The sequence below is a fragment of the Lissotriton helveticus genome, chromosome 1_1, assembly GCF_964261635.1.
Source record: "Lissotriton helveticus chromosome 1_1, aLisHel1.1, whole genome shotgun sequence".
Taxonomy (NCBI): Eukaryota; Metazoa; Chordata; class Amphibia; order Caudata; family Salamandridae; genus Lissotriton; species Lissotriton helveticus.
The window spans coordinates 101,278,637-101,295,211 of record NC_136057.1 but is presented as its reverse complement, the minus strand read 5'-3'; the positions used below and the strand labels follow the sequence as shown (position 1 = coordinate 101,295,211).

General features: G+C 43.3%; 1 protein-coding gene across 3 annotated transcripts in view; it reads left to right on the top strand.

Moving 5' to 3' along the window:
• The first annotated feature begins 4,364 nt into the window (after positions 1-4,364).
• Positions 4,365-16,575, top strand: part of LOC144758538 (uncharacterized) — a 62,562-nt gene continuing 50,351 nt past the window's right edge. For 2 of the 3 annotated variants that reach the window (XR_013595599.1, XM_078646435.1), the window contains exon 1: positions 4,786-4,924. The gene's annotated coding sequence lies outside the window, so the exon portion shown is untranslated. Of the gene's footprint in view, positions 4,491-4,785; positions 4,925-16,575 lie in introns of those variants that run through there. The other variant, XM_078646443.1, reaches the window with a different exon arrangement.

Below are 16,575 nucleotides of genomic sequence, written 5' to 3'. Positions count from 1 at the left end.
CTATTCCCCTATAAATCCACAACCTGCTCCTAAAAAAACACATTTAAGATATGTACCAATTAATATTTAATAAATAACAATCAATTAATAACTATTTAATAATAAACTATTTACCACAATAATAATATAAAATCTTAAATACTTAATTATTAAGTAATACAAAATAATAATTATTTAATTATAATTAAATTACTTACCACCCTATTCCCTATAAACCCACAACCTGCTCCTAAAAAATAACACAATTAAGATATTTACCATTCATTACTAATAATTAACAACCAATTAATAACTAATTAATAATAAATTAATGACCACAATTAACAATATTAAATATTAAATACATAGATATTAATTAATAAAAAGTACTTCCCATCCTATTCCCCTATAAACCCACAATCCGCTCCTAAACAAATAACACAATTAAGATATTTAAAAAATAGTTATTAATAATAAACAACCAAATAATAACTAATTCATAATTAATTAATTACCACAATTAACAATATAACATATGAAATACACACAGTCACAGAGAGCAGGTCCGAACATCTAAGCCTGCTTCTTCATAACCCCATCTTTCCATTTAGAGACCATGAAACTTACAAATTAAATCAATCTGGTTGACAAATGTCATGTTAAAGTCCTTGTACATATTTCTGCCCACCCTCCATAAATGAGTGAACCACTCTCAGAGTTACAGAAACCTTGCACTCTGAGCAACAGCATTTCAAGTTCAAGCTGATGTAGCGTGCAAACGAATGCTGACAAACAGCAGCAACAAGGCATCAATGCATCCAATCCCTGCTCCTAAGTTTAACCAGGAGTGGAAGGGAGGCAAACCACCCCAAAGGGCACTGAAGACAGGTGGAGGCAGCAGGGGACACGTCACCAACATGTGAGCCAAATGGCTGGTGGGCGATGCCGGGGTCAGCAAGTCAGTGAGGGACATTCAAAATGGCAGGAAGTGAAGGCACTCCATTGGGATCGAAACTAGGTGGCCCGTGAGCAAGTAAAAAGGACGTTGATTGGATGACATTGTGAAATTAGCGACCACTGCCCCAGAAGGGCAAGGAGTGAAGCAATGCTGTGTACGATGGGTGGTCACCCATTCCATGGCCGGCAATAGTGACTAAAGGGCGACCCCGCTGCCCGAGCAAGCATGATGTGGGCGGCCGGCACAGAGAGAAGCAAACCAGGCTATGGCACGTGAGGAAACGGAGCTGCTCTTGCTGGCCGCAGGCGGGACATCTCTGCAACTAAATTCAAGTAAGTCTGCGCGTGGCCCTGAAGTCACGGGCATAAATTAAAATCAGAAATAAAGTTCAAAATGTGCTTTGGCTTGCCTTGCCTGGCTTTCTTCAAATTCCTCGCACACATTACGACTCCCGTCACACCTGCTACCCCCCAGCCACACACAGACTTCACTTCAGACTAACACACACACACACACACCGGCACATTGCACAGAAAGGCAAAGGTCATTGCTGTCAATGTTTCAGACTGCTATGTGTGACATTTTCATAATGTCTGGGTAATTATGAGTGACATTTCAATGACTATGAGTGACACTGTCTAGTATGCCAAATCTAGCAATGGAGGTCAAGTAAACATATCAATATAAGAAATGACACCCATTTGAGCAACGAAAAACTCTCAGAAGATCTTGAAACTTCTGTAAACCACCAGAAATTAAAAGGCAATAACAATTGACAAATAGTCTGTCCAGGCGGTGTCACATGAAGACCTGACCAAGCAGGCTGAGAGGCCCCACTGAAGATCTCAGCTGCTGATTATAATGAATGTATGCAGTCACTGTGCTACAGGGTTAGTCAGGCTGTAATAATAGTTCGAACTTTTAGTACTAATAAATATTAAACATGAATTCATGGACTGCACTCACTGGGTCAGCTGCGTGGAGGGCTGGGACAGTGTGTCCTGAAAGCAGCGAGCTACAGGCAGTAGGGCAGAGCAGTGACGCTGCAATTAAATAAAATATACTATTGGTTCGAAAGTTGGACGTCACCTGACCTGAATTAAACTAAAAGCAGGATTTGAATTACTGGTACGTATATTTGAATCAAATGAGACACTATTAATTACATTTAATGATCATTGAGATTTGGATTATGTTCAGAGCACATCCCAGGGGGATGGGGCTCTTTCTCATCTTGGAAGGTGTTACACATTTACTCCCGACAAGGTCAGTAGTAAGTCATCTCCCAAAGTCGTAATTGGAATACAAGAATCCGAAAACAGTCGACTGTTGGGGTGTAGAAGAGAGCGTTCCTCTTGGCCTAAAGTTGCTCTCTGTGGTGAAAACTAAAGAAGTTGGGAAGTGCAGTTCCATTCATGCCAGACACACGCTGATTGGTCACTGTGTGTTCTCTGGCTTTGAAGCAGTGGGACAGGATGCACCAGAGCACGATGTGCTGACATACATAAAAATAAGTGACACCGGCGTCTCGTGCGCAGCGCTGCGCGGTGGGGGCTGACTTACTTATGTTGAGTGACCTGCTGCTGCCCAGCCACGATGTGCAGCACAGACTGCCACTACCGCCCTGCTGTCTTCATCCAGGCAGAGCTGCTGCTGTCCACTCGACGAGTCTGATACTCCTCGTCTCGACCGCTTCCCCCCCTCCCCCCGGCCGTGCTCGTCCTCCTGGTGGGCTGGCCAGCCCAGAGCTGACTTTCACCGGCTCAGCTGCCTGCCAGGAGGTCAACTGCTGCTGCAGCCTGGTTTGCGGGGCACAGTCGGCCGGGCCGCCCGCAATCGATTCATGCGGCCGGGCCCCCTGCGGCCGCGGCGGGTGGCCTGCCATCATGGCATGAGAGAGGCTGTGAGCAGCAGCACTCTCAAATTCCCCCGCCGCTTTCCTAACTTCCTGTTCCAGGCCGGACATGACGGCACTCTACTGCCGCACATCCGAATTTAATCCCGGCCCCCTGGTGCAACGGTCGATAATTGGCTGCACTATCGGACTGGCAGGCAGTCCGGCCCCCTGCTGTGTCATGAGCCGTGCTGGCGCCGCAGCCGCACCATAATTTACGCATTCTGTTTCCAGGGCAACAGGCAGCTCCTGGCAGACAGAGTCACAGTGCAGTTGATACATTTGTAGCGCTCTCAGAGCTGAGAGCTGCAGCAGTCTATTTAACTGTTTAGGGACACTACGGAAGCAGGCGCACCTCTCTCGTAGAAGCAGCGAGAGCCACGGGCACAGTGACAGGCGCCGCTCGTGGCTCGCCTGGCAGCAGGTGGCAAAATGCGTGACATTGCATTTCAGTGCGGTGATGCGGATCACCTCACTGAAATGCGTGAGCGTCACACCTGTTGCGTGACGCTTGGCAGGACTGTAATTATTCAGCGTGGGCAAAAGATAATGTCCACAGCTGAATTCAGAAAAAAATGCACAATAGATAGAGCTTGGCCGAGACAGGCACGTTTCAATATCCTTATGAATGGTTACACACCGATTTTGGATTAATGTATTGCCTGCATAGGTAGAACACACTCTAGGCACACTTAAAAAGTCCTAGTAATGCAGAGCACTTGAGGCACCATGTTCATTGCATAAATATCCTAAGTATCTCTGAAAGCCTTTCCTTTTGCGCTCTTTGTTGTTGCGCCTTGATGTGTCGCTGAACACGTGACAAACTAGAAGGAAATGTCAAATGTGTTGTGTGAGTACTGCACTGAAGGGTGCCTTGCATACCGAGCGTGGAGTGAGAGCTCAAGTCGAAGCCCTTACCGAACCGCCGTAGGTCTCTGCAGGTGAACGCTGCCTTGAATTGCTGCAGTGCATTTGAATTGAACCTTTGTGCGTTTGACATGAGCACAAGTTACATTACACAAGGTCAAATGAACTTTTTCAAATGAAGCATTTTACCCGCTTTTCGGTCTCTGTTTCCCGAAGTTCCGTTTCTGTCTTTCTGCTCTGTGTTTATAATTATAAGTGCCAATTCACCCATACCTTTATGCCCCATTTCGGTGTCTCTACATTTTAGTGTGGGTTCCCTGTGCCTTTCTACCGTTTTCTGCATTGAGTTGTAATAGAGATTCTCATTGCACAAATGGTTGTAATTTGTGATATTTTTATGTTTCCTTGTCTTCATTGCCTCATTTTGCTCTCTAGAAAGTGCCACTCATACTCATTGAAATGTCACTCACAATGACACAGAAAATATTAAAATGTCACACATGGCAATCTGAAACCTTGGCAGCTATGGACACTGCTTCCCACAGTGCGGGTTAAAGCAGCCTTGGATTAACTGCGCATGCGCAGAGGACAGACACGGCATTTGAGGAAGGCCGTGAATTAACAACTGCGCATGCGCCGAGGACAGACTGCGTGCAGCGGAACCCTGGTTAAAGACGGCCGATGGATGAACAACTGCGCATGCGCCGAGGACAGACACCATTAAGACAATCGGACTCCAGAAGTCGGTGCAAGAAAGATTCACAGCCCAGGCCCCGACAGCACGGAGCACAGGTAGGACGGGGTCCGAGCAGGGACAGAAAGAAGCACAAGAATGACGGTGTCCGCGCGGGGGCACAATGAATGAGACCTCAACTGCGTGCGCCGCAGCACGCGCGGGGGGGGGTGTCTCTCCTCTGCGCGGGCGCAGTGAGGCTGCGCGTCCTCTGTCCAGGGCACTTCACACTCTGCTCTGTGCAAAGTCCCAACTTTGTGATTGCTCTGCCGTAGGAAGTAGTGTTTTGGCTCCGCACATGCGCTGCTTTGCCGTGAGACGCCATGTTTTGTGCGCGATGGCGGCGTGAGTGCGCGCATCGTCACTGGGGGGGGGGGGGGGTGAATAACGCACCGGGCCTCACTCTTCACAGAGCCGGACTCAGGCGGCCGGGCACCCGGTGTGCCCCCCCTTCCAGGCCCTGCAGCCCCCACTGACCGATGCTCAAGCAGAGGTGAGGTGTCCTCAAAGCGCCCAACCATGTGTGTGTGGTTTTTTAAAATAATATTTTTATTGGATTTTATGTTTTTTTTAATATATTTTTTTTATTGTTATTTATGAACAACAAAAGAGAGACAATGACTTCGCCATAGTCAAACAATTCCATATAATCCCATTCCCCGTGTGTGTTAGTGGGATCCGAGGTGATGGCTGGTGTCTGATTCCTGGTGTTTGTGTTGGCCTCGCGCACTCCGGCCGTTCTGCCACATCCAGCCCGTGAGTGCCACAAAACAAGGATCGGCTGCACGGCGCGTGAGCCTGGCTGCAGCAGGCCCCGCTTCTAAGCTCCATTGGCGTGATATTTACCTTCTGCTATGTATGCAGTGAGCTTTACAAATGATTGATTGATTAGGTGAATGTATTGTAATGAAGAAACACTTCAGAAGTAGTTTAGATGAGGTTTATTAACCCAACAGGGAGGCAAGTCATCCACATCCAAGACCTAGTGAACAACTGACTGACCAAGTAACATTCTATAGTGACATGGATGCATTCTCAAGAAGGAATGCATATACTTAAAGTCATAGTTACAACACATCTCCCTTATTATAATTAAAATGATAAAAATAAGGAAAAATTGATCTTGAATTATAAACAAGTTTGAAGTAATATAGAACTATCCAAAAGGAAATTATTTACAATAATAATCTTGAAGATACACAGGAGATCTCTTATTTCTAGTGTTTGTTTCACGAGGTAAAACTGGCATATCGTGAGATGGTAAAGATGTACATTTTCTTGAAACATGTTTCCCCATACATTTTCCTGATATATGTTTCTCTATCCATTTATCAGCATCTGGAACCTCTGGAGCAGGTTCTACAATGTCATTATCTCCTTCCTTACATTTTGACAAACGTGACATGCTCCAAACATCTCCCCCAGTTAGCATAACTACATTCTTCATAACTTTGACTATACGTCTTGGTCCAAAGAATTTGGATTTGCCTTTGGAAGACCACATACCTTTCTTGATAAAAACAAAATCCCCAACTTTCCAAAGAGGATCTTTCGCTCCTTTCAAAGCTTCAAACCTGTGTTTGTATTTACTTTGGTAATTCTTCAATCTGGAATCATTGAGAATTGTGCCTCTATCTTTTACAGATAACCATAAAGGATTGAGTTTGGAACCTGCAATTCTACCTCTAAGTTTCTCAAAAGGTGAAATACCAGTAACGCTATTGGGGGTGTTCCTGTGTGCCCACAGTTTTTCTCTGAGAATGGGTTTTAAGGGAAGACTTCTTTCGCAAGCAGTCTGAGCACATGCTCTAATCAATCTATTCATGCTCTCCACTAATCCATTCGCCTGTGGAGAATAAAGAGCAGTCTTATGATGTGTGATAGATAGATCTTTGAGAAAATCAGACATTTCTAGGGAGGTGAATTGAACACCATTATCAGAAATTAAGGTGTCAGGAATCCCTTCACAGGTGAAAGCATCTCTTAAAAATTCAATCACATTCTTACTTGACACAGTTCCCATACAAGAAGCAGACAACCACTTTGAAGTGTAATCTACTAGAACAACAACAAACCTCTCTGAAAGACTAAGATTCTCGAAAGGTCCAATAATATCAATCGCAACTTTAGACCAAGGACGTACGGGTATGGTAACAGGGGAAAGGGGTGCAGTGTTCAACTTCCTTGATTTGTCATTACCTGCGCATAAGTGGCAATCTTTAACAACAGTCTCAACTTCTCGGTCCAGCTCAGGCCACCAATAGGATTCTCTGACTCTAGCTTTTGTGAGGCTGCGACCTAAATGTCCTTCATGAGCTAGGTTAATTATCTTTTCTCTCATCCCGAGAGGGGGAATCAGTCTGCTGCCTCTAAACAACTCACCCTGAACTATGTTCAGTTCATCTCTTATATTCCAATACCCTTTAGCAGCATCTGGAACTTCTTTCAGGACAGGCCACCCATAGACTGTTGCCTCTAATATAAAATTCCTGGCTGGGTCATCAGAAAAACATTCTTTCCATTCTGTCTCATTCAAAGCAGATTCTCTTACCCATGAAACAGTGGCAAAATCTGGGTCATGCGTGACTAACTTGTCAACAGGCAATCTTGAAAGAAAATCAGCGGGAACATTCTTCGGACCCGGTAAGTACTCAACACAAAAATTGTACTCCATGAGTCCTTCGACCCATCTCTTAATTCTGGGAGTTGTACATTCAACATTCCTACAAGAGAATAGTTGTACTAAGGGTTTATGGTCAGATCTTACTACAAATGGTAAACCCCATAAATAAAACCTGAAATGTTTGATCCCCCAAAAACAAGCTAAAGCCTCACGCTCGATGACTGAATAACGTTCCTCTGCACCCTTCAAAGAACGGGACGCAAAACCAATTACTTTTTCTGAACCATCTACACTTTGTGCCAGAACAGCCCCTAAACCACGCAAACTTGCATCAGTAGACAAAAAGGTCTTTTTGTGAACATCAAAATGCCCCAAGGTTGGCATCTTTGCAATTCCAGACTTGACTGCGTTAAAAGCATCAGAACACTCCTTGTCCCAATTAAAAATTGTTCCCTTCTTTAGGAGGAGTCTTATAGGTTGCATGACACTGGCAAAATTTGGAATAAACTTAGAATAATATTCCGACAACCCATTAAATGACTTTACATGATCTTTGTTAGAAGGGGTTTGCGCTTGAAGAATGGCTTCTGCAAGGTCAATCTTGGGACTGATGCCCTCTCCGGATATATTGTGCCCTAAATATGATACAGATCTGACCCTGAACTTGCATTTCTCTTGTTTAAGGGTTAATCCTGTTTCTTTGAGCCTAGACAAAACAGCAAATAAGGTAATATCATGTTTGCTAATGTCAACACCGTGGACCAAAATATCATCTTGGAAGAACAGTACACAATCAATACCTGAGAGGACGTTTTTCATAATTCTCTGAAAACAGGCAGCTGCGCTGGCTAAGCCGAAAGGCATCCTGATGAATCTGTATGCCCCAATAGGGGTGACAAAAGAAGTCAAATGTCTTGACTCTTCATGCAAAAGGACCTGGTGGTAAGCTGCTGACAAATCCATAACGCTAAACAAAGTAGCGCCACCCAATTTGGTAAGAATCTCATTGATATTGGGCAGTGGCTGCCTGTCAACCCAAATTGAACTGTTCAAACTCCTGAGGTCCACACACATCCTAATTTTGGTGCCCTTGTCTTTTGGTGCCAAAACAATTGGTGCAAGCCATTCTGAGGATTCTATTTCCTCAATAACGCCAAGTTTCAACAGTCTGTCAATCTCGATTTGTAGAGGCTTCATCATGAGATTGGGCACTTTCCGAACTTTATGTACTACAGGGTTGGCATTGCCTTTCAAAATTATTTTGTGTTTAAACCCTTTAAGTAAACCAAGATTCTCAGTAAACACTTCAGGAAATTTATCAATAATGTCTGTAAAATCTCCCATATTAGAAACTAACATAACTTGTTCGGTTGCATTGGGATTAAGAGTAATCCCAAGATTTCTTTGATGACGCCATCCTAGGAGATTATCACCTCTTTTTGCGATATAAACTTTACCCACTGTTTCTCTGCCTTTAAATGCAATGGTTTGGATGGAATAACCTAAAATTTCAATACGTTGTTTGGCATACCCTACCGGATTGATATCAGGATTCATTAGTTTAATCTTGTCTCCATCGAAATTTGCAAACCAAAATTTATCACTAATAAGGGTAAACAGAGAACCTGAATCAGCAAGTACAGGAACAATCTTGTTAGCAATCTGAATATCACAAGAGGGCATACGTATTTCATCATCATCAACTTGACTCACACCATTAACTGTATCATCTGTAATGTAGTGAATGGATTCTTGAGAATAGACTTCATCATCATCTATGCAGTTAACTTTGTTATTCTTGCACATCCTAGCATAATGACCCTTCTTCCCACAATTTCTGCAAACAGTGCTTCTTGCAAAACAATTTGGATAATTAGGTCCATGCTTTTCACTACCACATCTGGGACATCTAAATTTGTTTTCTCTATTAAAGTTATTGGCATTATAATTTTGTTTAGGCTTTTCTGATTTGAATGTGGTTTTTTCTTGTTTTGGTGAAATTTTACCAACAACAGCAACACTACATTCTGGTTGAGGAATTTGACGAAATTCGTGGTTGACACTGGAAACAGGATCATTCTGGGAAGGGCCTTTCCTAATCTCCTTGACCCATGTAGAAGTATGTTCAACGCTTTCAACAATAAGTATGGCCTCTTTCAAATTGGGATTCTTTGATAACAATTTCTCTTGTATTTTGAGATCGTTTGTGCAACGGACGAGTTGGTCACGAATGAGGGAATCAGTTAAGAGTTCGAATTCACAAGTTTGTGCAAGGGATTTGAGCGCTGCTACATAGTTTCCAACTCTCTCACTTTTAGCCTGAACACGCATAAAAAATTTGTGTCTCTCCATGACAATATTAATGCGTGCACCAAAATGATTTTTAAGGAGGAGTACGCTCATCTCATATACATCTGAAGGTTCGCCTGCTCCCCTGCCAATGGGTATCGGGTCTAGACTATCATAAATATTTCTCCCTTCTATACCAAGATTGTTTAGTAGAACAGCCTGCTTCCTAACAGCAGAAAATTTCTCTCCACCAATTGCAAGTAAATACGAGTCAAAAATGGGCTTCCATTTTTTCCATGGCAATATGGGTTCGCCTTGTTCGCTTAAAAATTGAGGAGGTTGATTCATTCCGCTAGCAGTAGATGACATGCTGAAAGGAAACAACTAAACAAACTAAAACAATAAGTTAACCAAATAAGCTAACACAACAATCTAAAATAACAATTTAAAATAAATAGTTAAAATAATAACCATGAGGTTCACAGCCTCTTTTCTGGTGTCACTGCAGTTTCTCTGTGGTGTGTATTGCTTTGCTTCAGCTAAATATGTCTTATAATTCCAATACAGTATTCTACACTGTGTTCTGCGTGTTGTTGTTACTTCAGGAATCGCACGGAAATACCATCGGTTTCCTGATGCTTCCAAACTGGTAACTATCAATCAAAGGTCACTTTGCTTCAATCAAAAAATTTTTTTTTTTTTTTTAATATATATATGACTTGCCTCAAATTATAAGTCGATATTGTGATATCCGTCAACTTGGATCACTAAGGTATGTGAAATCCGGTTCACAATGTACAAATCCAATGCGGCTTCGTATCTTCCTGAAAGACGGGATCGCTAACACGCTGTTGCTAAGTGACCGATTCGAGCGTCGCACGTTTGCCAGGACGCTTTGCAGATCACCAGGGCAACACGTAGCGCGTGGCGTGTGTCCGAGTTATGATGATGTACGTCGTTTGTGGAAGACGTCACAACAAACGGCAGGCTCGCCCCACAGAACCTGGGCACCTCGCGCTCAGGATTCAAAAAACGCCGAGTGACAAAGGTGGGGATATTTTAAAAAATTAAACAATTTTCGGCCAAACAAAATTATAGTAGTACTTGCCGCTGTGTGCCGCTTGTGAAGTTCATCATGTTGAAGTCGCGATTGAGATATAATATCAACGAGGGTTTTTCCGTTTTTCCTTTCTTTTTTGAAAAAGTCTTATTCAGCATAAAATTCTCGTCGCGTTGGGTTCATAGTCGCCTGCTGGGTCCATCGTCGCCAGTATTGTAATGAAGAAACACTTCAGAAGTAGTTTAGATGAGGTTTATTAACCCAACAGGGAGGCAAGTCATCCACATCCAAGACCTAGTGAACAACTGACTGACCAAGTAACATTCTATAGTGACATGGATGCATTCTCAAGAAGGAATGCATATACTTAAAGTCATAGTTACAACAGAATGATTAGGTGGGTCAGGAGAAGTAAAGAGAGATCAACAATGTGTATTGTCACTAAGAGGCATGGCAGTCCTAAAATAATCGGCAGGAGGGGAATTCCTCCTTTCAGAACTAGGGCCCTCACACACCCAGCCAGCTAGGTGCCAAGCTCCATCATTTGGGCCTGTTCCTCGTTGGGTTGGCGCTGCAAGACCTGACAGGCACCCAAAGAGGGCCTCTAAGGTGGTGATCTTTTGTTCTATGCCGTTTGGTGCAGTGGAGGTAAGGGACCCATAAAGTGTAGATGAGATGTAATGGAAAGGGATTAAAACAGATTGGGTAGTCCAAAGAATGACTTTTATTCAGGTTGGCTCCCCACCTAGTTAAAAGGAAGAGTGGCGACTATCTGAAGTAATGGTTCGGGATAACTGCGCTCTACTCTTAAGGGGTCTACAGGTTTGATGCCTCATAGTCTGGAGGATCAGTGGCGATTCATCAGGACCTAGTGAAAAACTATCAGTACGAATATTACATGCATATTGTGCTGTGTGTTATGTAGTTGGCTCCTAATATGCAATACATTATTTCACTCTTTTCGTTGAGTTCATTGTCTGTTTTGCCCAGACGTACGATAGTTTTTGCTTTGAAGCACAATAGTAATCAGTGCAACTTCCTTTTTCGTGTTTTAGGACTGTCCATTTCATGTCTTGTGCCCCATGTCTTTTTTTCTTCGTAATGTTGTACCATGGGTGCATTCTGGACTTTGCATTTAATTCTTGATCTGTGTTGAGTGATCCTCTTTTTTACTGCCTGAGTTGTTTTACCTACATATGCAAGCAGGCATGGGCATATTACATAATATATTACGTTGGTACTATTGTAATTTGTGAATTCTTCATGTATGATACTTTTGTCTCTATTCAAATTGATCTCCTTCGATTGTACTCGAGCATGAGATGCAATTTCCATATTGATGGTGTCCTTTAATGTGAGGTAGTGCTAGCATGGTCTGTATGGAAACCTTTGGTCTTGTCACCTATGTATTGGCATGTACCAGTTCGATGTTTTAGCCAGCTGTCAGGGTCCTCTGTTGGTTGCTGTCTTAATTCACAGAGTTTACCTTGGGTTGGGAACAAAAGTCTGATCCGAGGGATGTAATGAGCCAGATCACTTTTGTTTGCCATGGTGGTACTGTCTGCCACCTGGGATGTATATGTGAACAAGTTACGGTTAGCTGCTGCACAGATGAGAAGAGTTCCCCGTGGGTCATTTCAGTGTCTCAGGAGAGTGTAGATAGAGATATCCAACTGAGTTCAAAGGGGCATAGAACCGATGATTGCCTCTGAAGTAGAGGGCCACTGTCCATGTTCTTTCACCTAAGCATGTAATCAGATGTAGTATTGATATATAGGCAATCAACGTAGCATCAGTTTGGTACATTCATGATGGATTTAATGCCTTCGATCCATATTGAAATAGTCTTATTGAAGAACACCAAGTCGCTTATTCTTATTAAGAGATGCAATATCAATAAGCTGGTAATCACCATCGCATCCAGTCAGATAAAATCTTGAAAGGATTATTGCTTTTGATAATTACTAGCGTGTAGTCTCGTCAGGTATGCCAGGTGATTGCCTATATATCTATCCTACATCTGATTACGGAAATAGCACCTTGGTGAGCTTCCCTGCACCTGCTTCACTAATGATTGCTGCTCCTGTGTGGGCATAGAGTAGGCTTCAGTGAGCTCTTACCCCTTCTTCAGCCCTGGTGCCACTGTGCCTGCTGCACTAACAATAGATGTGCCCATGTGCTGTGTAGTGTTCAACCTACAAGGATACAGAACACTAAAAAGGCCTTTGCTGCAACTGTCCAGCTGACCAGTGGCATGGACTGGTCCCGGCTGTTGGTCCTTGACTGAGCCCATATGAGGCTCTATGTGCTTCCCCTGAGGTCCTGGGAGGCTATAGAAGTGCACTCCTATTATGGAAGAAGACTTAAAGGACTAAAGTCAAAAGGTAAAATCTTTGACCAGCACGAACCTGGTTGGTGTATCCGACCTAACTTCCATCGTGGTCACCATCAATTTATGCCTAGGTCTTCCGCAACAATGGAGTATCATTGGCACCTTGTGATTCTTGGCACTATCGCTACTTGAAGCATTACATTTCATATCTCAGATTCCGCTTATTGGGTTTTGTCATTTTAGTGTTATTTTGTTCATTACATTTTACATTATTTTTCTATTTCGTTTTTTTATATTTATTGTTTTGCATTTTGACTTTTACTGTTTTGGTTTCTGCATACATATTTTACATATTGTCCTATGTTAAGCCTGCCTGTTCCGTGCCTTGGTACCAGGGGGTTGACTCCAGGTTACTTTTAATGGCGTTGAGAATTCACTCTGACAGGGGTTGTGATTTTTCCTCTTTCACCACAAATAATAATTCAATTTCTTGCAGAAACTAGCAGAGTTTTTAGAAATGATCTGTAAATAGGCAGTTGATAACCTAGCAGGGTTGAAGCACTTGGAATATGGGACGAGTATCGTGCGAGAACAGAACCTCTACAAAATTCAGTTTAGGGATAAACCAAGCTTCACGCTTGAAGGTCACAACTTTTTAAAACAAATATATTGCAGCTCTTTGCATTTTGACAGCCCCAAGCAAATTTGAGAACAGAGTGGATATATGTAGCAGAGACGAGTTTGTGTTTAACTGTTTATCTAAGAATTTGCAGGAGAGATTACTGAGCTGCAGGAACCCAACTCTCCCCGAGAGGTGAACATTCCTAAAAGCATAGAGCGCTACATGCTTCCATCTAGAACACTGACCTCTGAGGAGGGCGCATCACCAGTGAGTCTCATTCTTGAGACTGCTCTGGGTTGTTCTGTGAACTCCAGAGACTGAACAAAAAGGAATTGGGCTGAGAAAGCTTATCATGGCAGTTGTTACAGGTGTGGGTTTAAGGCACACTTGGGAAGTAATGGGAAATGCCCGGATCAAGGACAGTGTTGCAGTGTTGGGGCATTTTCAAGCAGTATGAGTGTATGCACTACTGTAAAAGTCTGCACAATTGATGTTAATGAGGAAGAATGTCCCCAGAGGGAATAACTTAGTTTTAGCAATTGATTCCATAGTTCGTTCCACCTTCATGCGACAGGTAATGTGTCCCTTGTGTATCATTCATGCTGGTGCGGTGCTGTTAAATGGAATGGCGGATTCAGGACTACCCATCAAGATTTGGTGTGATGTAGCCTTTGATAAAACTAGAGCTGTGAGAAATAGCTGGCCAGCTCCAGTATAAATCCCCACATCTTAGGTGAGCAGGATATCGATATATACTGGATTACTTTGTTAGTCTGCTGGAATGATTGGGTAAAAAGATTCACTCAAAAATGTATATCTATCAATGGAAGGTAAGGGATGGGATGGCAGAATCAGACTAAGTTGGTTTCGCTATGAGGCCGGTTCCTGATAATCCAGCGGTGTTGAGTGACATGCCTGTATCGAATGTAGATTTTGATGCCAATGACATTAAGAATACTTTACTACATTCTCCTGATGTTTCCCGAGTGGGTGCAGTGAATGGGTTGAGCATTGTATCAAACTTAAAGCTCAGGCAGTACCTCTCATTCATAGAGTGCGCTATGTTTAGGTCTCGCTAGACGTAAGCAAAAGCGAAGCTTTTGCTGTCTATGCAAGACAACTATAGTAGTTACTTTTCGGGGAATGAGGACAGCAAAGTGCCACGCGCATTTGCAGGCCGAGATTCGACCTCGTGAGCGCGCACGTCGTCACTCACGCATGCGCACAAAGAAAGCCATACACACACTGCATATACACACACGCACCCCCCCTTAAACATACACACGTGCACACAGACAGACAGAAGCACGCACAAACACACTCAAACAGAGACACACACACACGTACACCCCACCCCCACTCACCCCTCCTCTCACTCAACACACTCACCTGTTCTGGCGGTGCTCGGCAGCGGATCTGCATCTCGGGCGGCGGTAGCGCTTTGCGGGTGTCTCTCACCACATGAGAGCCCCGCCTTCCCCATGCGCCCGCCCGCTCTTCACCCGGTCCCCCATCTCGGGACCGGGACTCAATGCGGAGCCTTCGTGGCTCCTCGGGCAGCTCTCTCTCCCTCTCGCCGCAATGGGGCGGGACTTCCGGTGGGGGCCGCGCTGTGATTGGCCGGCTTCCCAACCGCTTCCGGGTCGTCGCAGGCAGCGCGGCGGCCCGGCGGGGATTTGTTTTATCTGCCTTCTGCTTTTTTTTTTTTATATGTGTGTAAGGTTTTATATATATATTTTTTTGTGTTTTTAATTTTACTTTTTTACCTGTTTCTGTTAAATCGATTTCGATTTCTGAAACGATTTTCACTTTACATACCTGCTCGCATAGCATTTCTCTTTTGACCGTTTGCTTTCACTTCAATGAATTTCCCTTTGCCAGATTTCTCATTTGCCTACATGTTAGTGTAGCATTCATTTTCTCCTTGCCGATCTGCTAGCACTTCATTGATTTCCTCTCTGCCTGTGATGTTGCATTTTGCCAGCTCTGCCTTGATTTCCTCTTTAACCATTTGCTAGCACTGTATTGTTTTATTTTTTGCCATTTATTTTATCTTTACCCGTTTACAAGCACATCAAAAATTTATTTTGTTACTGCAGGAATTTCTCCTTTACCTCAGTGATGGCACTGCAGGGGTCTCCACCTGTTGATGATGAGCTGGCACTGCACTGAGTAGGCTAACTAGAAGTCATACATACCCACATATCATATTTTAGGATCTCAGTGTCTTATATTTACTAGACTTATGAAAAGTTGAGGCTTTGGATTGTTGCTCGTAATGCAGACATTCCAAGACAGATGATATCGTCAGAAAGAATGTATCCCTAGGCAGGTGCCAGATACATTGATCGTTCTGTAGCACTCAAACATTTCATGTGATCAGAACATCCACACATTCAAGAAGCCTTCTGTGAAGAGGTTGACCTAGGATGTAAGTACATCCACACACTGACGTCGCCTCCCTTCAGGATTTTGTCAGGATGTAAGTGCATCCACACACTGAAAAGGCCTCCCCTCAAGAGGTTTTCTTAGAATGTAAGAAGAGCTCAGTATTTAGGTTGTTTATAGACCGATTATCTCTGGTCTCATATTGGATAACCGAAGAGTCTCCTGCTGCAGTTATCTGACCACAACGTGGAAATACATCAAGTATCTAGTAACTGGGCTAACCAGCATTTGCAATGCAATAGGTCTAGCATTGGCGAGAAGCTATTGGCATTGTAAATGGCAATGCCTTTTATCTGTTTTCCAAACCGGCAAGCTGTGCGTAAACACACACTTTGTACTAGTAGTCGTTGCTTATGAGAAGCAAGGCTGGCAGTCACTGCACTCTTTTACTGCCAGCCATGCTTCTTGTAAGCAAGGACTATAAGTACAAAGTGCGTGTTTATGCACCGCTAGCAACTTTTCAAAACACAAATAAAAGTCATTGCCGTTTACAATGCCAATAGCTCAAACTCACACAAATGCGAGACCTATTGCATTGCAAATGCTTGTTTTCTGAGGTTACGGAGTAAGCTTACTGAACTCTTACATGATTTATGATACCAATTCCTCTGAATGGTTTCATCAGTTTTTATTGTCCAGAAGAGGTCTGGGGGCATGCATCTTTTAAAGTTCACCGACCAGAGCCCTTTGGTTTGAACCCTTAATGGTGTCAGTAAGGCCCCTGTAAGGTTGCTAAGGCTGTTTTTAAAATTACAACTTTGGCATCAAAT